General features: G+C 32.9%; 1 protein-coding gene across 2 annotated transcripts in view; it reads left to right on the top strand.

Moving 5' to 3' along the window:
- The window catches only part of LOC129960231 (ras-related protein Rab-5B-like), a 117,990-nt gene that overhangs the window by 19,214 nt on the left and 75,319 nt on the right, over window positions 1-23,457 (top strand). The window contains exon 1 of one of the 2 annotated variants that reach the window (XM_056073488.1): window positions 1,515-1,654. The exons of the other annotated variant lie outside the window; for it this stretch is intronic. The gene's annotated coding sequence lies outside the window, so the exon portion shown is untranslated. Of the gene's footprint in view, window positions 1-1,514; window positions 1,655-23,457 lie in introns of those variants that run through there. 2 annotated transcript variants of the gene reach the window in all.

Raw genomic sequence — 23,457 nt, 5'->3', positions numbered from 1 at the left:
ATATTTTTAAAATATTATAAAATTAAAATTCAATTATTTAATTAAAATTTAATTATTTACTTATTAAATAAAAAATAATTAATTATTTAAAAACCAAGTGAAAGCATTTTATAAAAGTTATTTTTTATATTCAGAAAGTTTAGTAATTTTGAGAATAATCATTAATAAATAAATTTTCTCAAAAATTTGGCTGTATTTTGTAAATTTGGCGATAAATCAATGGATTATTATAACATTTAAAAGAAAACCAAAATTGCCCTTTATATGTATGTCCAAATATTTTATTTCTTTATTAAAATGTATTGCATATAAATGAAAAATTATTTGATTTATAGTTTCGCTATTTTGTAATTATTAACAAGCTATTTTTTTTTTTTTTACATTTTAGATCACATGTGAGTAACCATATTAAAACATAATGGTATTTCAAATAAATTCATGTAAAACATTCTTTTTCTTTATCAAAATTCTTTAATCCCTTTACCATTTTAAAAATATAAACAAATTAATATAATTTTCTGTGGATGCATTTTGAATCTTAATACATGTGTGCTGTCTTTTAACTAGTTTTTGTATTTAGTACTAATGAACAAAGGGAATTATATCAGCTTATTAGAGACTTAATTTTGGCGTATCTTGCTATGGTGCTTTTGAGTTTTTATGTCAGCTTGTATACGAATGATCCAATCAACCAATGAGGACTTGATCAAAAATTTGATATATATCTATGATTACGGTGAGATGGCCATATTCTGAACTTCATTTATTTGGTTCTTGAGTTTTTGAATAATTGGGATTACTACATGCAGAAAGAAAGATTCCCTCCTCTTCCAAAATTTGTCAAACTGCTGCAACTTTAATATGAAGAAAATCATAACATTTCACTTTTTTAGTCCGTTGCCATTTTTCAGTTACTGGATTCACAAAAAAAAAAAAAAACATAATTCCAAGAAGAAGGTCTAAAATGCGAAGATTTTCAAAATTTAGGTAGACATTTTTAACGACTGCAATTCCTTCTTCACTACGAGAAAGTAAACGAATTTTAAATCACAATCTCTACACAAAATGCGTCACCTATAAAAATAATCAAACCAAACGGATCGTTAAATGAAACAGTTTTTTTTTTAACTATTATTTATAAAAAGCTTTCACTTTCATCCTATTTCTAAGCTTACATCATCATCCATAGAGTTTTCAAGGATAACGATTCCACCAAGGTAACAATTTACCTTCACTGACATTGTTATGTTCTGCCACTGATATTTGGAATAAAAACGTGCACATCATTAAGCATCAAGGACATGGTAGTCTCTTTGGACAGGTTCAAGGTTTGCAAATCAAAATTGCAAGGTTTAAAATAAAAAAGATGGAACTAACAAAGATTGGCAAAGAAAGGGGAACTGTAATCTCTTTTTATTGTAGCTTCCTTCCTGAAAATTCAACCATTAACTCACATAATATTCGCAGTAACCATATATGTTTTATACAACTATTGCATCAATAATGAACTATTATATCAAAGCTGAAAACTGAATTTAATTTAAAATAAAATAATGACAATTGTAGAACGCGCTCAAATTGTTGATCGTTATTATCCTACCCCTGAGAAATGGAATTGAACCGATTCAAGTGACGTGATTGTTACATGGGAATCGTAAGTGAGCTTTTAATCTTACTTGAATATTGTCTTATACTGTGCTGCTCTTTCTCTTCCTCTACTTTTTAAATGGATTCCGTAATTTAATTGGTGCATTGTAGCTATGCATTATTTGAATATGAATTCACTCTGTATTAAGCATTATTAAGCGTTTTAATGTTATTGTCTGTTTTATTGGTTATTTTCAAATTGCCAGGTTAACTGGTTTTTAGCGTAAAGCACTAGGTTTAAAAAGTCCCTACGAAACAGGAAATAATTTTTCACTCTGAGATTTACGGGATGAACGTGAGATTTACGGGATCCCTGAGATTTACGGGAAGTTCTCAAAGTACCGTTAAGTTGCAATGATTGAGCCTTTTAAATTACATGCAGTTTCCAAAAGAAGATAAATCATTTAATGTTCCATTATATAAAAAGTTTATGATTACAGCACTCAAAAATGAAGCCTGGTTTTAACTTCAGGTTCTCTAATTCAAATATTGTAATTAAATTCGTATCATAAAAATTCGTATTTAAAAAAAAATCGCTTTTAAAAAAAACTTGCCCTTGTTAACTTTTTCTGAGAGTAATTGGTAATTTTTTTTTTTATTTCAAACTCAGAATGCTTTATTCTGTTTCAAAATATTTTTATAAAAATTAAAATCTTAACATTAAAATGGATGTAATTACTTTGTTAAATTTCGTTAAGACTTAGTAATATTGCCCAAATTCAAGGTCAATTTAGCCTTATTCTAACATAAATTTAATATATTCTAAATTCAGTTACAGAGAGAGAAAAAAAGAGAACTGTCCACATGTTCAAGGCAAAAAACAAACAAAACGTACCTAAGGAAAAAAGAACATTCTTTACCTTTTGTTTACACAGATATTTTAGTATTTGCCAAAATATTTCTCTGCAAATAAGCATAAAAATCATTATTATTGTTAGAGATGAAAAATATTTATTTCATTTTTTGTTTGTTTGTTTGTTTATTGGGTTTATCAGTATGTTTCAGAATGCACAATACAGAAAAAATCGTGTTACACTTCTACATGACAAAAAAAAAAAAAAAAAAAAAAAAAAAAAGAAGAAGAAGAAGAAGAATACACAAAATGCAAGAAAAAAAATTAAATTTGCACAAAATAAAAATACAAGCAGTATTTGTATCTCACAGAATAGTAAAAGCATAAAATAAAAGAATACACAAATCAATTATAAGTTGATTTCAGATTTGAAAAAAAAAAAAAAAAAAAAACGTTGAAAACAACAATATCTTCAAAATATTTATTAAAACTTCATACAATCTGCGTAAAAAAATGTCAATGATAAATAAGATGTTTATAGAATGATGTAGACAATAAATGAAACATGGCAATTTTATGTAACACTTTTGACATTAATTATCTTTGTAAAGAGCAGAGCTTCTTATATCTTAAGCAAATAGTGTTACCCGATTTTCTCCATAAGGGTTCAATTATATTGAGGTCGGGTGACTGAGAGTGCCAAGTCAGATGTTTTACTTCAGCCTCGTGTTCATCAAACCATAATTGGAGAAGTCTCTCTGCATGGATAGGTGCATTATCATCCTGGAAATTTTCATCTCTTGCAGGAAACAAAGTTTGGAACATAGGAACCTTAGTTGAACCTGGTCAACTAAGATTTCTCTATACTTCACCTCAGTGTTCCTTCCTTTCAGGATTACGACTCGTCCAGCAGAAAATCACGATATGACTGCCCATATCATGACAGATCCCCCTCCATGCTTGACAGTTAGAAGGAGACAATCACAATCATACGCTTGTGCAGGTGTCCTCCAAACGTGTACCTGCCGTGTTGTAGGGAAAAGTGCGAAACACTATTCGTCAGACGATATTACTTTCTTCCACTTATCAATTGACCAGGTTTTGTGAGTGTGACACCACTGTAGACGACGTTTACCATTAACATCTGAGACAAGTGGCTTGGGAATGGATGTTCTGCCATAAATGTTCTGTTTATGAAGGTGCCTTTTAACTGTAATCACTGACACTGAAGAATCCCGATGGGTATTGAGCTCTACGGTCACTTTTGCTGTAATTGTTCGCTTTTTAGGCATTACAGGCATTGGCAGAAATCCAAGAATTAACAGAACATGAATAAAGCTGACATATACTACCAGAATATATACATTGCTATTTATAAGAAAATCTCGGGGCTATTATTATATTTTAATGCTTGAGAAGTGCATTCAAAATGTCACTTTTATTCTCAGGTATATATATATATATATATATATATATATATATATATATATATATATATATATATATATATATATATATATATATATATATATATATATATATATATATATATATATATATATATATATATATATATATATATGTTTTTATCGATGATACGATTTTTTTAATTGATATAGAACTATAAATGTTTTCAAGCAATCATCAAAACTATGCATTAGACAGCTGATGCGCCATTGTTGCTGTTGTTGTGAAGATAATTAAAAAACTATTAAGAAATTGTCAGTGTTAGCTGTGGTGATTATAAATAGGAAAGACAGATTCTAACCTTCACTCATTATTATACATCATAACTTATTCTACGTTAGAAGTTTCAGCTCAGGAAAAAAATATTTTGTTTTAATATTAAAAGTTTATATATAAAGAATGCTCTTTTTCAATATATAAATAATTCTCAAGATCTTATAAACTAACTCAACAGCTTTCTATTGTCTGACAGTTGTAGATTATCGATAAATCATCTGAAAGTAATTCGTCCCTTTTAACAAAAAAAATGAATGAATTCTTAAACTCGAAATTTTTCATTAATTTAGAAAAACTCATTAACGATATATTTTTTATCCTAAGCTACTTTTCAAATAAACTTTTATGTATTTTTACAAACAGTTCAATTGTCAAGAGGTAGTTTATAAGTCTGCATTTAATTTGTTCTAATTTTCATATAGATATTTATATCTGTAGTATTATGAACAATATTTTTTTTAACTGCAAAATGATTTTACCGTCCTATGTATAAAAAACAACGTCTTATAAAAATTATATACATCATATTTATTAAAAAACTACAAAAAAATTTAATAAAAAATTACAAATACATGATGCTAGATTTATCATTTCTTAATAGCCTTGACAATTAGTTTTCATTAATTCATACATAATGCAAAGATTGAAGAAACGTTTTCTAAAGTTTATTGCTTACTTAACATATTTATGGGATATCTATAATAATGTGGTAATAGCTTTGTTACAGTAAAATGGAGATATTTCGCATTCTTTAATTGTGGAAATGGTCCAATATTAAGAAAAGTGACCAAAGGTCTATGATAACCCGAATGAACGTCGGTTTTTGACTCTGTCAAATCTTGAAAGTTGTGTTATATTGTCACGTTTATAGGCTTAAGGAAGAGCACACTCGTAGAACAATATTAGTTTATTCAAAGTAAACCAAAGACCTCGGTTACTATAAAGCAAACTGTTATATACAGATATAGAATATTCTAGAACTAACTGAAGAGGAAATGACGTACAAAGATTCTGAGGAAATTATAATAATGGAATATTTCAGAAACTTCTGGAAGAGCTGAAAGGAAAAGAAATAAATAAATAACAAATTTATTTGGTGAGGATTGAACCAGCAATCCCTTTGCCCACAGTCCAATGTCATATCAACTAGCCACAGAGACATGTGGCTAGCTTTGTTGCATTGCTCCCTCCTTAAGAGAACTGCGTCTCGCTGTCATAGACGAAGGTCCTTAGAGCGTGATCTAGTCATGGGTCCGGTCATGTCATGGTCGTCTTGTGAAAATACACTTCGTCTAGATCAGGATTCAGTATGTCCTGTCCCACTGTCGTGGAATCTGAAAATATATCCTCTTGGGCTTCTGGAGCGTAGTAGGGCTTCATCCTCAGCACATGAACAATGTCCTTTGACTTACGTCTCCTAGAATTTGGATCAAAGTCCTGGACCTCGTAAGTGACCTCCGAAAGTTGACGCAGAACTCCATACGGACCGAAATAATTCTTGAGAAGCTTTTTGGAGCGGCCCAACTTCCGTATAGGAATAAAGATCCACACTAAGTCATCAGGACGATACAGCACTGTGCGATGTTTTGAATTATAATGACGTCGGTCTTTCCCTTGGGCATCAAAGGTGTGGATTCGAGCCAACTGACGCGATTCTTCTGCGCGGGTTACTAGCCGCGTGGCATAGTCTTGTCCTGCATCCTCGATTGGGTGATGGAACATAGTGTCAAGTGTAGTTTCGGCTTCCCGCCCAAATGGCAGGAAGAATGAAGTATACCCAGTGGTGCTCTGTTTAGCCGTATTATAAGCAAAAGTGACGAACGGCAGAATTAGGTCCCATGTTTTATGTTCGATATCGACGTACATCGACAGCATATCCGCTAACGTCTTGTTGAAGTGTTCCGCTAGTCCATCCGTCTGCACGTGATAGGCGGTAGTCATCCTATGCACCACGTTGCATTGGTTGTTAATTTCGGTTACAAGCTTTGACTGGAAAACTTGACCTCGGTCCGTGATAATGGTTCTAGGGGCTCCGTGAGTTAGAAGAATCTCTTCCACGAAGAACTTTGCTACTTCTGATGCTTCTGAAGTGGGAATGGCTTTTGTGACGGCGTATCGTGTAAGATAATCCGTACACACGATTATCCACCTATTTCCCTCTTGCGACTTCGGAAATCAACCAAGCAGGTTCATCCCTATAGGCTCGAAGGAGACTTCGGCTGGAGGTATTGAAACCCAGTATCCGGGGGGCTTCTGAGGAACCGTCTTTCGTCTCTGGCACTCCCTGCAATGCCTTACGTAATGGCACACGCTTCGAAAAAGTCGGGATCAGAAAACCCTCTTCCGAAGACGATCGTACGTCCTTGAAAACCCAAGATGCCCAGCTGTAGGCTCGTCGTGAAAATGACGAAGGATTTCTAACCGAATTTTCTTAGGAATGACTGGAAGCCACTGTTTTCTGGATGGGTCAAAATTTTTCTTGCAGAGTATGTCATTCACTATAGAGAACCCCGCACTTGATAAATCTGGTGACTCCTCGCAGGCCTCGATATGCTGGGCCAGTGATGGATCGTGATGTTGTTCCGACACCAAATCAATCATTGCCGCCAGGGTCTCTGTTTTCAGCACGTTGTCGTCAGGCACAGGATTTCGGGACAGACTATCAGCGTCGGCATGCTTCTTTCCACTTTTGTGAACAATACAGACGTCATATTCCTGAAGCCTCAAAGCCATCTTGCTAATCGACCAGAAGGATCTCGTAAATTAGCTAACCAGCATAGCGAGTGATGATCCGTAATTATTTTAAAGGACTTCCCAAAGAGATATGGACGGAATTTTGCTATCGCCCATATGACTGTAAGGCATTCGCGTTCAGTGGTCGAATAGTTTTTCTCTGCTTTGTATAGGGTCCTTGAAGCATATGCAATGACTCTTTCCTTTCCGTCTTGCTGCTGGACTAACACAGTTCCAATACCGTACCCACTGGCGTCGGTATGCAGTTCGGTGGAAACGTCTTCGTCGAAGAGTGCCAACACAGGTTGCGAGGTCAATGCTGATTTAAGGTCTCTGAACCAGTCTTTTTGAGCTTTATTCCAGCAGAATTTAGCATCTCCTTTTAAAAGCTCTTGGAGTCGCTTAGCCCGAAAACAGAAGTTTTGGATGAATCGTCTGTAATAAGAGCACAGTCCCATGAAACTTCTTACATCGTGCACAGTCTTCGGTGTAGGAAAGTGGTTGACAGCGGACACTTTATCGGGATCAGGTTTCACGCCTTTTCCGGAAACAAGATGTCCAAGAATTTTGATCTCCTTGGCTCCGAAATGGCACTTTTTGGGGTTTAAGGTAAGTCTTCCTGCATGCAAGAAAGTACGGCAGCCTATGCAAATGTTCGGAGAAGGTCTTCGAAAATACAATTATATCGTCCAAGTAGCAGAGGCACATCTTCCACTTTAAGTGACGTAATAAATTGTCCATAGTTCTTTCAAACGTTGCGGGTGCATTACACAACCCGAACGGCATTACCTTGAATTCATACAGCCCTTCACTAGTGATGAAGGCCGTTTTCTCCCTATCTGCCTCGTCCACTTCGATTTGCGAATACCCCAAGTGCAGGTCCATCGATGAGAAGTGTTGAGCTCCTTTCAAGCAATCCAAAATGTCGTCGATTCTGGGTAAGGAATAGACGTCTTTTTTACTAACTCGGTTCAGACGACGATAGTCCGCGCAGAAACGCCAGCTGCCGTCTTTCTTACGAACTATCACCACTGGAGACGACCATGGACTCTCCGATGGTTGAATAATATCTCGCATCAGCATCTTATCGACTTCGTCGTTGATTATGCGTCGCTCCACTGGCGATACCCGATAAGGTCGTTGGCTGATCGCAGGGTGGTTTCCGGTGTTTATCCTGTGCTTTACGTTGATCATCTGCTTCCTCTGCTCAGCACTCAGGGTCGCGGCCATCATTCGGGAACAGTCGATTGGGTCAGTGTACTTCGAGACTTTCACATCGGCAAATGATTAAAAATGAAAATGATTCATTGAATTTCTCTTTTTCTCCACTGTTTAACAAAGTAGTGTTAAAAATGATAGTCCACAACGTTAGAATAGGATCATCCTAATATTACCAAAGAGTTTTTCAGTTTAATGTAATCATATTAATGTCCTGCTTTAAAGCAACACTACATATATTTTGGGACAACTTTGAACTGTTATTAGATATCCAAGTCAACACTTGAGCTGAGATCATCATTTCTAAATTTCCTTACCACACCAATGGTAGGAAATTGGTCCCGACCGATTAAACTTATACAAAACTCAATCACACAGCAGTTTTTCTGTGGAATTCGGACTCAAACCAGGATTTCTCCGCTCCCTTAGCGGAGAAATTAAAACCAAGCCATCATGGACGTATTACCAATGGGGAAGAATCTATGTAAATATAAATTAATAATAAAACATATTATTCAAATTTCTTTGTTTCGTTTTCCTATTTTATTTTCCGAAATTCATAATAAGGAGATTCTCCAAAGTTTCTGAAATTTTTTTCTTAAAGTAATTTTTTTGGAGAGGGAGAGGAGGTGAAGTTTTTTTTTTTTTTTCAACACTTCCATACTCTAAACTGGTTAAATAGCATCCTAGATTGCGCATCCAGATTTTGCCACGTACCAGAATGGAGTTGAGAAAGTTCGATCACTTTTCACTTATCCCATTAATTAGATATGTTATCAGTGAAATATATGATCACTATTTCCCCTTCAGTAGTAAGATATTTTGTTCGTTTTTATGAATTCCAGGATTCAATCTTCTCTCCAGAAAAAAATCAAAAAAACTCGTATGTTGTAGTAAATTTAGTTATGTCTCTCTTCAGAGTGACAGAGTTATACAGAGTTATTTTATGACAATTTCCAGTTTTTAAATGTTTTACTAAATTTATAAACTATAAGAAACATTAGGCTCAATTTCCTGGTGATTTAAATTTTATCTACTCTTCCAAATTCTTCTAAAATTTCAAATTATCTAAAACTTTAATAATATTAAACAGAATGTTTCTTTTGTTTGTAACAAAGTCAAGCACATGGGGGTTTGAATGCTATTCGGAATAGCAAGGTTCGTTTGTAATTAAAAACCTTTGCAACTGTTTCAGAGTTAGTTTATGAATCAATTCATTTTAGAAACTTTTCAAAATATATTATTCTCCAAAGAACAAATGAGAAGTCGTTATTATTCAAAATTGCCTTATTTGCATGGAATTGCTGCCTTTACAATTCAGAAATAGTTTTGTCATAATGAGATACTGAGAAACAATTTACGGAAATGAAAACTAAATTTCAACATTATGCATATTAATTGTTCCCTCAGTTTCTTTTCCTTGTTCTTCCGTAATAAAGGGAAATACGAAAGATAAAGTTTTTATTTTTGTAGAGTATTTGTTCAAAAAAAAAAAAAATAGTTGCTCAAACAGCAAATGAGAAATGCAGAATTAAAAATTTAATATTAAATCTCCATTTAAATTTTCGTGAATGTATAAAATAAATATCAATTGATTGCTTCGCGTTTCATTCGGAACATTTTCAATAAATACTGAAAAATATTTTACTGGATTAGAAGGAAAATTTCAGCATTATATAAGTAAGTTAATCCGTTTCTTCCTTCTGAAAGAGAAAAAGAAGTAAAAGTAAATCTTTTATTTTTGAAGAATGCAGTTACGTTTTTTAATAAAATTAAATATTGATTTATGATATACAGTTAAAAGTTAAACAATCAATGCTTAAATGTTTAAAAATAAATTTATATAATGACGTGCTTTTAAGTATTGAATGGAAGTTATAAAGTAATTTATATCAATACCCGAATGAAATTTATATTAATAACTGAAACTTAATATGTTTGGTTATGCATTTTACAAAGCAATAATTATTTGATCACGAAAGATAAATACTTGACTGTCAGCTGTTGAAGTAATAAATACAGGTTTCCAAGAGATGGCAGCACAATAAGATTATACGTATAGTGCTGCCATCTCTCGACAATATCATCATGATATGATGCAGATGAATTTTAAATTCTCCTGAAAAGAAAAATAAGTGTAGAATTGAATATTCACATACGCATATATTAAAAAAAAAATTATATAGTAAATCTTTATTTTAAAAATTATTTTAGAAGGTTCACATGAATGCTAAGATTGTTCAGCTATAACTTATGGGGAATTCTTTGTTTTTTTTTGATGGTTGATAAATAATTTATATCCTTTTTCTTTCTTCCATACATTTGCGCGTACAAAAGTTACTGCGTAATTCTTCTTATCCTATATATATATATATATATATATATATATATATATATATATATATATATATATATATATGGCCTTTCTTTTATAGTTTTTAATAAGCATCGCTAATTCTACCCATTTAACTTTTATTGTCAGTAAGAGATTCCCATTACATTCCATTATTTTTTGGCCAGCCTTTCCCATTATTTTTGTATATGTTAATGATTAGTATGTAAATATAAAATAAAGAATTAAAAAATGCTGTGTTTCAATCACAATTTGTGAAGATTTAATTGTTAATATTCTAGATTTTGATAGATACTTAATACAAATAATTCTAGAAGATAAATAGCTACCTTCTAGAAAATACTAAGCGCAAAAAATATAAATATACATTATATGACAATTAAAGATGGAAATGATAAAATAATGAACATGTTAGCTTTTGATAATTAATACGTTAGAGTGTTATAGGTTACAATAACAATTGTGCTTGGATAAAATGAAAAGCTCTCAAAAGTTAATGATATTGAATTATTATGATTCAAATGTAAATTCATATTTGAATTTCAAACAGATTTCTTATTTTCTTATGTAGCTTAGAAAAAACTAAATAAATGTGCAAAAAAATTTAAATTTGGATAAAATAATATATAATTTCTCATAACTTTTTTTTTGTTGCTAAAAGTAACGTTTGCAACCGTAAAGAAAATTAGTTACCGTTGTGCGCCAAAACTATTCCTACTAGGAAAAAAACAAAACTCTTAAGGAAAGAAGCTTAAATGATTGAAATCTTTTTAATAAAACATTAAAGACATAACACACGAAAAACAATAATAGGACAAACAATTAATACAAACATTTAAGGGAAAGTACAATTCTGGAGATTAAACATCATGCTTCAATCTATGATTCCAGAGCACAGACTGGAGTTTTATCGAGTGGCCGCTAGGTGGCAAGCTGGAAAAGCTGTCCGGTTACAGACTCCCCCTCTGGCTCGCACGACGTCTCGGCAAAGAGTCCGCACGGAATTTCTTTGACCTGCCACGCCTCAGGAGGGGTGCTACAATTCCACTGTTTGTAGCAACTGGGAGTTCATATGCTCTTAAGGCTGAGCTGTGGTAAGTCCCAAGGACTTCATCTGGCTTTGCTGGGTCAGCAATTTCACACGTAGTGGGTGAACGATTAGTAACCACTAAATAAGGCCTTCCCTCTTGGACATAAATTTACGACTTTTCTTATTTTGTGACTTGCTAACAGGATGTAATGTCACCCATACTAGATCACCTGGCTTGTAGAAAACTTGTCGTCGTCGACGATCATAATAAGCTTTACGTTTGTCTTGCTTTTGTTCAACGTGGTCTTTAATCTCTGCAGTCAAACGAGCAGACTGCTTGAGATATGGGGTTATCTTAGCTATGAAGTTATCATTGTCAATCAGTGCTCTTAAGTCGCGTGTGACATCATCTGTTGTTCTTAACTCTCTACCAAATTGTAAATAAGCTGCTGTGTGATTTGCGGTTTCACACTTGGCAGTGTTTAGTGCGAAGCGAATCATTGGTAGTTTTTCATCCCAAGTGCCGTGTTCACCTCTGACTCGTGTGGCGAGTCGGGTTTTTTTTTTATCTCTATTTTTACGTTCGGATGGGTTATATTGGGGATGATACACAGGAATAAGGTCTTGCTTAATGCCAAGAAAATTGCAAGTTTGTTGCATTACAGCACTGACAAATTGTGAACCATTATCACTGATGAGTCTACGTGGGAGTCCATATCTTACGAAGACTTCTTCGACTAAAGTTTTGGCGCAATTTACAGATGTTGCTTCTTCAAGGGCAAATAACTCCACCCATTTTGTACTAGTATCTTCTACAAGAAAATTCCACTTCTTATTAGATGAGGTCTCTGGAAGAGGTCCAAACAAATCAATGGCGAGAGTTTCTAATCGCTGTGCATAGACTGGAGTTCTCAGAAGACCTGTTGACTTTTGATTACTCGGTTTATAACGATTACAGTCCTGGCAATGTTTGACATATTCCACAATATATTTCCACATTCCTGGAAAATAGTACCTGCAGGAGACTTTATTGTAATTCCCTTCAGCCCCATAGTGTCCAGCTGTTGGAACATCATGGTACTCTTGCAATACTCTCTCTCTTTTCTGGACAGGAACTACGAACTGTGCTTCTTCTGTTTCTACTTCGGGTGAGTAACGACACAGAATAGCTTGATTCCTTACATAACCTCAGCTTGTCCACTTTGTAAAATTATCATCTTTTGAACTGTTTTCAAAACAGTCAATTATCTTTTTTACTTCTTCGTCCTTCAACTGTTCTTCTCGAATGTCTTTAGGCCTTCTCACTGGAAAACCAGCTGATAAAGCAAATACGTCACAAGGGACATCTTCATTTAAATTGGTAGGCCTAGACAATATGTCTGCAAGGACATTGGACCAGGCGTATACTCGATTGGATCTGAAGAGCCCATCTTGCCAAACGACCTGATGGCGACTTGATGCTCATAAGCCATTTCAAAGGTTTGTGGTCAGATTCTATTATAATTTCTTGGTTTTCGACATAACCTCGAAATTTCTCAAGAGCCCAAACTACTGCTAGTGCCTCTCTTTCTGTAGTTGAGAAATTCTGTTCCGCTGGGATAAGCAGACGACTGGCATATTCAATAACATGCTCCTCTGGATCTTCTCCTTGGGTAAGGACGGCTCCAAGAGCACAACTGCTTGCATTTGTTCGGATACGAAATGGCTTTGATCTATTTGGTTGTTTTAACTCTGAGTTATTAATCTTTTATTCAAGGTTTTAAATGCTTCTTGTTGTTCAGGACCCCAAATCCATTATATATTCTTTTTAGTAATGTTATTAAGAGGCCTTAGTTGGCACAGGAATTTTTTCAATATCGGATACTTTCTCCTGATCAACTTTTATTCCATTTGAAGTTGTCCAGTGACCTAAATATTTTACACGGTCACAAGCAAAATGGCATTTTTCTCTGTTAGCATGGAGTTTTAACAAAGAAAGTCATTCGAAAACAGCTTGTAAATCACATATGTGACTGCAACAGTAGTAGCGTTAAGTTTGCGAAAGTCAACACAAAGTCTCATGCTACCATTAGGTTTTGGCACTGAAGCGGTATGTGATCAGTGAGGATAGAACCTGGGACCTTGTGGTTCGCAGTCCAGTAACTAAACCATTATACCAAAACGATCGTTCCAATCGAAGAGTTGTTAACTGGCTTATATGCTATTCAACACAGCACCAATACAAGATGGCTGGCATACGGGGATTCACATTCTTCAATTATGCCATCAGTCAAGAGAGTGTCCAATTCTTTTTTTAGCAAATCCTTTTTTGCAGGATTCATTCGATAGGGTGGTTCTGCAACCGGTGAACTATTTCCAGTATTAATACGGTGTTCACTAAAGGATGTTGGTTCTCCCCCTGGTTCGAAGCAACTCTTGAACTCTTGTAGTAAGCTATTTAATTGATTAGTTTTTCTTTAGTTAGATGCTTACCCTCGTCACTTCGAAGATTTATGGTAGATGACGTTTTAGGAACTTGAATAGAACTAGACGTTTCGGCAATCTTTTCTTTTGAGTCAGCAACTAAACAATTTTCATTATTGGAAGGTACCTTGTAGAAAGAATACTGAATCCGAAGTTTGTCACAGAAATGCCATTTACCATCGGGAACATCGAGAACAATTTCAACAGACTGGAGAAAATCTGTACCTAAAAGAGTTCTGTTTCCCTTTGCTTCCGGTAAAACAACTAGTTCTTTACTTTCGACCTCAAGATTTACAATCGTAGTCAAGGCAGCTACGTTACTCTGTGTTCCATCAGCCAGTGTCACAGAAATAGTCTTGGATTCAAATTTTACTTTTTTGCTTTGTAATATATGGAATAACTTTTCTCCAGCAATAGAGTGAGATGCACCGGTATCAGCACATGCAGCAGATCCCACTCCACAAATTTTAAGAACAATTAAACTCTTAGGAAATGTCAGAGATTCAAATGTAAATAAATTGATGCTGTTTACAGATGCTTTAACTTCTCATTTAGATACTGATACTACTGTTCCACATCCATAACATTGGATGGTTCTTCTTTCAGGGGTAAAGTTTGTCTTCTGGGAGAAAACATTTCTGGTTGTCTTTTCTTGTTTATCTTCTCTTGATGTTGCAGTGGACTTTGTTGCTGCGAAATCACTTCTAAAATTTTCTTTGTTATTTGGAGTTGAGTGCCTTTTAGAACCTTGATAGTTATTTTCATAGGAATCCAATTTATCTGCTAATTCTAAAGGCCGATTCCATTCTGTCCATGAATGAATAAAATGTTCCTTAAAGATCAGGTGTTTTTTTTTTCTTAATTTGGTCGCTAATAATTAGACTTTTAAGCAGTTCAAAATCTTTAATGTTAAGCTCTGTGATCCAACCCTCGAAATATGATGCTATTTCAAAGTAGAAATCTCTCCAAGTTGTATGTGGGCTTTTCTTGTGTTGCGAAAATAACTGTCTGAAACGATCCGCAGTTAATCTGTATCGCTTAAGAAGCATTTCTTTAACTTTACGGTAATCTTGCGAATCTTCCTCATCTTCTCTCGCAATAAGTTGTGCTCTCTCAGTAGACAATGAGCTTATCAAATAAGGAATCCATTTTGATTTTGGAATGCTTAATATTAGTTGAGAGGGAATATTAGTTGACGTTCAAATATTGTCAAATAGAGTACTAATTCATCTTCTTTTGGGTAAAATCTTGGCACAACTTTTGTAATATCCATTCTAGGTTGGTTAGTTTCCTAAACTGTCTCCTTTTGAGAAAGTTTCTACATTTCAAGCTGGATCTTCAATTTTTCTAACTCAAAAACACGTTCTTTTTCGACACGTTTAACTTCGGCAGCTTTTACTTCCTCTACTTTATTTTGTATAAAAGCAAGACGAGTTTTACAGAAGTTAACGTCATATGATGCACTTTTAGTGATGAGGTCTTTGATGTTAAAAAACGTCATATCATTTGTCACTTCAATTCCGAGATCCATAGCTAGAGCCTTTAGATCATCAATTGTGCTTTGAGCCAGGAAGGCCATGGTCTAAATGAATCAAAGTGGAACCAGAGAGGGAGTATAAATGAGTTGTTTATCTTGAGGCACCAAATGTCTTTAAATTATTATAAGAGCTCTTTTACAGGGCAGTAAATTGCAAAGTTATAATTGATAAGCAAAAATGTATATACTTACTCTATATTTACTCCTATAAAAATGTATTTACACTTAAAAACATTTTCATTTCATATTGAGAATCAATTGCAAGAAGGAAATGATGCCAAACACTTTAGAGAATCAAGGAATATGTATATATGCATTCACTAGTTGAAAAGATAAAATTTAAATACAAGCTTTCACTTAGTATCAATAAAATCGTTATAACTTCTACTTTACTGCAATAAAATAATAATGTAATCTCAAGTTTTATTATTAGAAAGTAATGAAATTTCCCTTTATTTAAATAAGATTTCAATTAAATTTCATAATTCTTTGCACTAAAATTATAAATGTGATAATAATACCACGCAGAAATATAAATATTTAAAACACTATATTTATACAATAAATTACAACAGTAGAATATTTTTTAATTACAAAGAAATAAAATTCTTCGTTTCAAAACGTTAGAAATCCATCTGAAAAAACACATATACAAGCAAAAATAAAATTTCACAATAACTGAATATGCATTCGTACTTTTTCTTCTAAAAAATAAAAACTCCGCAGCACTTCCTAAATACAAATAATTAGTTTCAATCTAATATGACTGATATACTCAATTCTCAAATGAAAAGAATCCTTTTTATTTCCGGTGAACACTTTCTGAGTTTTATTCTGTATAAAAAAATTCATTTGCTCGAGAAAGAAAAAAAAAAAGAAGTAGACATGAAACAGAAATAATTTCTCCTGCTACTTCCGTTCGGAAACATTTAATGAAAACACTGGTTGTTTCTAATTTTATAAATGCTTATAAATACAAAATTACATAAGCATCAATACTATTTATACCAATTCTTCAACAACAAATATTCATAGTTTTATATACGTCAGGATTGATATCGATTCGGTACAGCATTTTATAATAATAAAATGAAAAGTTACTTGAATGAAAACAATGTTTTTTTTTAATGCTTATGAATACAAAATTAAACAAAGCATCAATAATATTTATACTAATTCTTCAACAACAAATATTCACAATTTTATGCACTTCAGGATTGACGGCAATACGCTACAAAATATGATATTAATAAAATGAAAAGTTACATTCGTTCTTCGGTTGAAGATTCATTATCAAACAAAACAGCTTCGGGATGAAGGCTTATATGCATCAACTACAGGACGGAAATTGCATAAAATTCAGGATTGAATTGCAGGATGAATTTGCAATAATAACTTGAAAAGGAAAACGAGCCCCTGCTCTGGAGTCTAAACATGGATGTTTTCAGTGGGGAAAATCATTCGGGCTCCACGTTGGGCGCCAAAACTATTCCTGCTGGGAAAAAAACAAAACTCTTAATGAAAGAAGCTTAAATGATTTAAATCTTTTTAATAAAACATTAAAGGACATAATACACGAAAAAATAATAGGACAAACAATTAATATAAACATTTAAGGGAAAGTACAAATCTCGAGATTAAACAACATGCTTCCATCTATGACTCCAGAGCACAGACTGAAGTTTTATCGAGCGGTCGCTAGGTGGCAAGCTGGAAAAGCTGTTCGGTTGCACGTTTAGAAAGATTAAATATATACGTTTAAAGAATATGGGCCAATTGTCTTGCAACTGTTAGAAAGTTAAAAAATGAAATAGATTTAAAATTGTCATCTTTAAAGGTTTTTGGTTATGGATTAAATAATGAATGTTTTTAAGATTTCCGACATATTGATTAGTCAAAAACTTTTTTTCCCTTTTTACTGTTTTAATACAATACTGTATGCCCAATGTCAGTGTTTACTCTCTTCTAACTATAAAATAACCATTATTTATTAGCTAAGTCCTTGAAGATAATTTTGACCTTCGAAAATCGCTATATTTCCCATTATTATGAGCCCTTGAATCATGAACTTCATAAGAAAAATTAGGATTATAACTACTATCAAAAGATAACCTCATAATTTTTAAAAACTTAATTCATTCGCAGTGCGCATTCAAAAATATAAAATGGTTAATTGTTGTTCTGCCATCTGTCGAGCAGAATCTAAATCTATCTTTATGATATGAAATTTGTCTTGTAAAAAATCATAAGATTACCTTGAGAAAAAAATTAAAATTAAATCTATATTTAAAAAATTCGATAAAAAAGATTTCCAAAAGAGTACATGAATAAGGAAATTCTGCTGAAATATATTTAAGTAAATACTTTTCTAAAGAAATGTGTAGATAGTTTGAAAAAAATTCTTATTCTGCAACTCGTGTTTAATCCGACAATGTTCGATGATTTGAAATGAAAATTAAACAGTTTTAAGCATCTAATTGGGAAACCTCTTTTTATCAGTTCTAAAAACTGTTGCTACTTTAAGTCTGTGTTAATCAAAAGAATAATAAAAGAATTGTTTTATAGAAGAATTACTCAAAATGGAAATGGAATTACAAACCATATATTAATGTTGTGTAAACTATAAATTAAATTTTGTAATTTTTGTTAGTAAATGCACGAAACTATATAAATATGCCTATATTTTATATCGTTCACTAAAAAATACTTTCAGATTCGCTAGATTAAATGGTTGCTGACTGAATGACAGATAATAAAATCATTTTATTAACGTTAAGAAAACAGGAAAAAAATGCAGCAATTGAAAACTAAAAACTGAGCTCGGCTTTAGAATAACCAGAGCTACATCACAAAATTAGAAAGTCTTAAAAAAATATCCTTTCTAATCCTCATTGTTAACTAAAAACAAATTTTAAATGTATTATTTTTCTAGATGTCAGTTTCTTGCTATGTTGTAATTTTTTTTTCAAATTGTCTGCCTCAAATTTGGCATATATTATATTTATAATATTATGTACGGAATAAACCCAAAAACCTTTATAATTGTTATTTTATGCAGCTTTTTAAATTTAATGAAAAGTCGAATTTCCAAAAAAAAAAATCGAGATATTGCAAAATCTTTATTTCATTATTTAAAAAATACTAAAATGTGTATGTTGACTTAAAGATATACTATTCTTGATATTTTTTGGGGATCGAGATTATTTGAAATGTGCAAAAGATTTCTCAAATATTTAATCCCAAAAAATTTTTCATATTACATATTGAATTTTTGCTTAAATGTCAAATGAAAAGATTAAAATATTACTTATAATAGCACTGTTTTTAAAGTCATCCTAGCTAAGCAGGATTCATGAAGTATTTTGTAAAACAGCTGCGAGGCTGCGCTGGCTAGGTTTCGACGTAAATATCAGTGAATTCCAGAATTGAAAGTCGATTCCGTTGAAGAACCGTTAGAAAGTGGATTTGAAGTACCAAAGCCCTCAGACCTTCTTCTGCTGTTGTGTGTGGAAGTTTGGAGAAGGAAAAATTGGTTTTGGTAAAATCCTTATCTCAAAATGTTAAAATATTATGTGGTCCGTCCCAGAATAGCCCTCGCATTGCTTCAAAACGGGATGTCAATGTAATTAATCCAAACTAATTGAAAAGTAACACCCTAAGGCCTCTTAAATACAATGTAATATTCATTAGTATTAACTTTTAATTATTAATTTTGCCAAACGTGACTGTGAACATGGATTTGAACAAATGAATTTTATTTCTCTCTTACTGAAATGAGTGGGTTCTTGTTAATTTCAAAATTAAACTCTTTTACTTTAACTATTTTATTTCTTGACAGTTAAATATTACATAAAGGAATTGATGAAATCGCTTATAAATCCTGCTTAAAATTTTCCCGAATATACAAATAACATATTTTACTTCAACGAAATATGTTATTTGTATTTGTAACAACTTAATCATGCACTTAAACATTTTCACAATCCCTGTTTGCGTTTCTTTTTACTGAAGTTAGGCGGGCTTTTATATTTTTAGTTAGACTAATTCTAACATGTCATTCTTTTGTGAAGGTACCTATTCTCTAACGTCAATCAAAGGAATAACAGAAAGCTAGGCAGAAGAGCTAGACATATGTTCTACCATTCAATTTCAAACTGTAAGGCAAGAGCAAAAAGAAAAGCTTTTAGTTTAGTACGAATATTAATTTTTCATGTTCTTCAGTTTCTTTTTTCCCAAACTGTTACCGAATCCTAAAATAAAATTATAATAATCCTAAGAGATATTTTCAGATCAAAGTAAGTTACATAACTGACTGAATTTCAATAAGACTGTGTTAAATTTACTAATATTCAGTTAACTCCTTACCTATTTGCCTGATTTTTATTCTCCCTCCAAAATCGTTTAAATTCTTTTTCATCACAAAAAGTAAGCATGGGCATTCATTAGAAAAGAAAATATGTGAAAAAAAGGCTGTTTCAAGATATTCAACAATATTGTGAAACCTTGTTTTTAATAGTAAAATTTTCAAACTAATCTCAAATTCGACTATCTTTGCTGACAAAAAAATTCATTTAATTTTAGTTTGGTGACAGAAAGTTCACTCGGTTATTAATTAGTCAAGAAATGATGATAATTTACTAAGAATATTTTTACATGAAATAAAATATTATACATAGTATGTGTTCTAAAGACAGTCATGCATTATTACTCCATGCAGCGCCAATAAAGTGGTGGTGCTCGGCATCATTCCATTTTTTCTTCCATCTATTTACTAGGTTGGTCATTCACAAACACTCTACACCAGCTGCATTCCATCCTTCTTGATGAACACCTTGTTGCATTAAATCGAAATTCCCTTTTTCAACATGTACTCCCCTCACTCCCGCCTTCATTGAGCGTCCTTTCAAAATGGCACGATGGAAATCAGATCAGGTTGGATATCCAGCCCTCTATTCCGCATCATACGAATTCTGAAAATTTTTCACGAAATGATAAACTTTGGAGTGCCACCACTCCATTGAAGTAGCGTGGAGTGACCATGTCTCGCTTAAGTCATTTCATATAATGGTCGAATTTTGCCCTTTCTTAATTTGGTTTAAGCAAAAATTTGAAACCTAAGTAGACGGAGTATTAATAAAGCTAAACTCAATTAAATAACAAAATATCTCCGATTTTTGCTAAGATTAGCTAGAGGCTTAACAGAAGATACATATTAATGAAGATATTATCAGCGAAAAATTCATGTTAAGGTTATCAGAATGTATTTTAAAACTTATGTCAGATTTTTAACTATTATTCAAATATGATTTTTTTGAGGATCTAGTGTGCTAAATACAACAATTCTGAAGTACAGTGCTTGCTGAATCAGTAGTTTAATATTTTAGTGTTAACCAGAATCAAATATGAAATATTTTAGATCCGAATTTCGCTTGTAATTGAATATTACCAGACTGTTTTGTCTTTTACGTTTCTGCTTTAAACTGATTAATACTATTGTGAAAAAAGTTAGTTAAATGATACATCTTGTAATTACAATAAGGATTAATCTCAGAAAGAAAGCATTTTGGGTTGGAGGCCCACAAAGACAGCCACCAGTCAAGAACACAATTTTATCCAGTTTGTCAAGTTATACGCTATTAGCCATGAGACAAGTTGAGTAAACTAATTGAGCAGGTCAACATGAAAAGCATCGAGTGTAATGAGAACGATGTGCAACAGATCACATTGCAATAATTTCGAGCATGAAGTTTTCACAATAAGGTATTACCTCTGATCGAGAATGAGCCAAATAATCCTCAACAGTGCATTTATTGTAAAACCAGAAGAGTTTAAAGCTTTCTTACTTAACATGAGATATTATTCTGCAAGAGGTAGAAGCGTAATATGATAACAGCTTCGATACGATTAGTGTGCTGCGACAGAAGCCTTAAATCTACTTAATTCCATTCAAATTTTCTATTCTCAAACAAGAGATGTCTTCCCTCTATCGGAAATTCAATAATGTAATAATGATTTGGAATTTCATTGTTGTACGACCTAGGAAGCCTAGAGTCAGCTTTCTCGTATTACCACTTCTTATTTTCGAACAGCTCTGACAAGTAGTGACATTATATATTAGGCTGTCATACCACAATTATTGTGCTGCCAGAGAACCTCCTTACTTGTACTGCAGTTTATTTTCCTCAAATACGAGATAAAACGCCTCAATGCAAGTAAGCAGAGGCGTCATGTGTTGCAGGAGCATTGACTTGTTTTACAGAAATTTCAACGAAAAATAAGTAAGACTGAGGGTTGGGGGAGAAGTGGAATAATGTTTAAAAAGAACTTATGTCAGTTTCCCTTTATATGAGAGATTTTCAAAAATATTTCATTATTTTCAAATTGTAAAAACTTCAAATAATTGTTTTCAAACTGTGCCAACTTTAAATAAAGAATATAAGAACTATTATATGAAGAGAAATACGAACTATTTGAACAGGCAAAAGGTGTTCCAAAACGAAAGTAAACAGCCATTCTTTTTTCAAATGATATACGTCATTCAGTCATGTTCGCTAAAAATAGAGACTTGGAAAGCGCTTGAAATGTTAAAGATAAAAGGAACTGCGATCACGACTGGTTTGAATAGTATTCTCTTACATAAATAAAAAGCATCTGCACTTCATTTCGACACAAATAGCCATATTTCAGCGGGGAAAAAGTTTCAATGGTTGTCGCAATGAGATATAATAAATGACACCCATTTCTGTTCTTTTCCAAAGCATTCTTACAAAAAATTCCATCTACGGCTCTCATTTGGAAATCGAGTGTCACACTTTTTGTGAAACAATATTCACCTTGATTTAGGGTGATCTTGATCTTGACCAAAATGACACCGAAACGTAAATAAAATCCGAAACAAATGCCCACATCGTGAGCAACGCACGCAGTCGGATTCTTTTTTCGATGTTTTTTTCTTCTTTTGTTCTCATTTGATGGGTAATGTAAATGGAACAAAAGGTTGTAACAGGTTATAGCGCATTTAGATCCTCATATCTTCACGTGTTCTCGCCGGAATGCGCCTGACACTATTGCGTAATATTCTGAATATCATTTCGACAAATGCGACTTCAAACCAAAGGAACGCTTCGCTGATTTTAACGGCTTTCAATAGATATGCGGTGACTGACGAATGGACAGGTTAGCGTGTCGATTGTCAAATTGATTTTAAAGAAATCTCGGGTCAAAATGTTGTCATCATCAATTGTCTCGGGGTTGAAGAAGTTCAAGTTGTGCACAAATCATTCAGATTTGACAAACATTGAGATATGAGTAGAAATCTTACACAAAATAAACTTTGGAATCTGATATGAAAATTTTTTAATCTTCTTTCTATTTGCCAAATATCTACTCAAAAAATATCGAAGATAAAGTCGAGCCGAAATACATGTGTACGATCCGGTAACAGGCTTTAGCCGGATAGAGCCGGTATCAGACATTGGAGTTATTTCTTTGTGTGTGTGAAAACAATAAAAGGCATTAAAAAAGTCAACAGCATACAAGGGTTTTCATGATTTTCGGACTAGTACATATGAAATAAAAGATTGAACCAAGCAATTATTACAACCACGGACATTTTAATAATTGCTTCTAATGTTTATGAGAGTATTCATTACAATGGCCTCTTACGTTAAGAGGCACTTTAATAAATTTTATTGGATAATGTTTTTCTTACACATTCATTATTGCAAATATTCGGAGTGGACTGTAACAAGAACACATAGGATCGTCATGCATTTATAAAGATATATTTATGTCAATAAAATTTTCGCATGCATATATCGTCATGACATTGAATCAATGTTTTTTAAAACAAAAAAGGGCCCTCCGGGGTGGGATTCGAAATCCGAAATCACATTCTATGGAACAGAATGTTAGTATTTGTTGCCTCTGGCACATGAATC

This window comes from Argiope bruennichi, chromosome X2 (genome assembly GCF_947563725.1).
Source record: "Argiope bruennichi chromosome X2, qqArgBrue1.1, whole genome shotgun sequence".
Taxonomy (NCBI): Eukaryota; Metazoa; Arthropoda; class Arachnida; order Araneae; family Araneidae; genus Argiope; species Argiope bruennichi.
This window is presented reverse-complemented; position numbering and strand designations above follow the sequence as displayed.